Source organism: Arachis ipaensis, chromosome B06 (genome assembly GCF_000816755.2).
Source record: "Arachis ipaensis cultivar K30076 chromosome B06, Araip1.1, whole genome shotgun sequence".
Taxonomy (NCBI): Eukaryota; Viridiplantae; Streptophyta; class Magnoliopsida; order Fabales; family Fabaceae; genus Arachis; species Arachis ipaensis.
The window spans coordinates 35,320,385-35,321,307 of NC_029790.2; the positions used below are offsets into that span (position 1 = coordinate 35,320,385).

Genomic DNA, 923 nt, shown 5'->3' on the forward strand with positions numbered 1-923 from the left:
CATCATATGCATTTGTTTGTTTTGATTGCTATGCATTTCCTGGGTTTGCCTAATTGATATATATCACCTGCTATCTGTTATACTTGCTATTTGTACTATCTGCTCATTACTTGTGCGTGACCTTGTTTGGTTGCTTGTTTCTGTTGCATTGTGAATGATGGAGGGATGGAGGAAAAGGAGAAATGGTTTGGTGTTAGATTAGGATTGAAATTGAGTAAGTTAGGTAGATTTAGAATACCTACCCCTGTTATAGCTTCCGTTTAGTAATTAAGTTGGATAATTGTATAACGGAGTTCTAGGAATGCCTATGGCATTCTCAGGACCGTATTTCTTATGCGCGTGGCACTTTTACCATGCTGAGAACCTCTGGTTCTCATTCCATATTGTATTGTTGTTTTTCAGATGCAGGTCGAGAGGCTCCTCGCTAGGCGTCTGGATCCTGGAAAGCGAAGTAGTCCTTGGGTGTATTTTGGTTTTCTATTTGTATATATGTATATATGTATTTAGCTTACTCTCCAAGTAACTTATGTATGCTGCTCCTCTTAGAGGTTGAGGGAGGGATAGGAGTTTATTTTGGTATTTTGGTATATTTTGGGGATACCTATGTATGTTCATATGTATATATATATATATATATCCTCTGGCCAGCCTTAGCTTCGCAGGCTAAGTCAGGGGCTAGTTATGCTGTTTCTTTGGCTTTCCTTTATTCTTTTGCTTAACTTTATCATGTTCCTATTAGGTTTCTTAGCACGCAAGTAATCCTTTCCTAAGCGTTGCGCTTTTTGTTTTGCGATTTTGTTTTACCCGTTTTTCAAGGCTCCTAGTTAAGTATCTTTTCTCTATTATTATATATATATTACTATTCTTAGAGGTCGTAATACTTTACTAACTCAGTCTTATGACTTAAGCATAAGATTAAGTAT

General features: G+C 36.8%; 1 long non-coding RNA gene across 1 annotated transcript in view; it reads left to right on the forward strand.

Annotated features, from left to right (window-relative positions):
• The window catches only part of LOC107648636, a 2,904-nt gene extending 2,445 nt beyond the window's left edge, over nucleotides 1-459 (forward strand). Inside the window, exon 4 of the long non-coding RNA XR_001622013.2 lies at nucleotides 403-459. This is a non-coding gene — a long non-coding RNA (uncharacterized LOC107648636). The remainder of the gene's footprint in view (nucleotides 1-402) is intronic.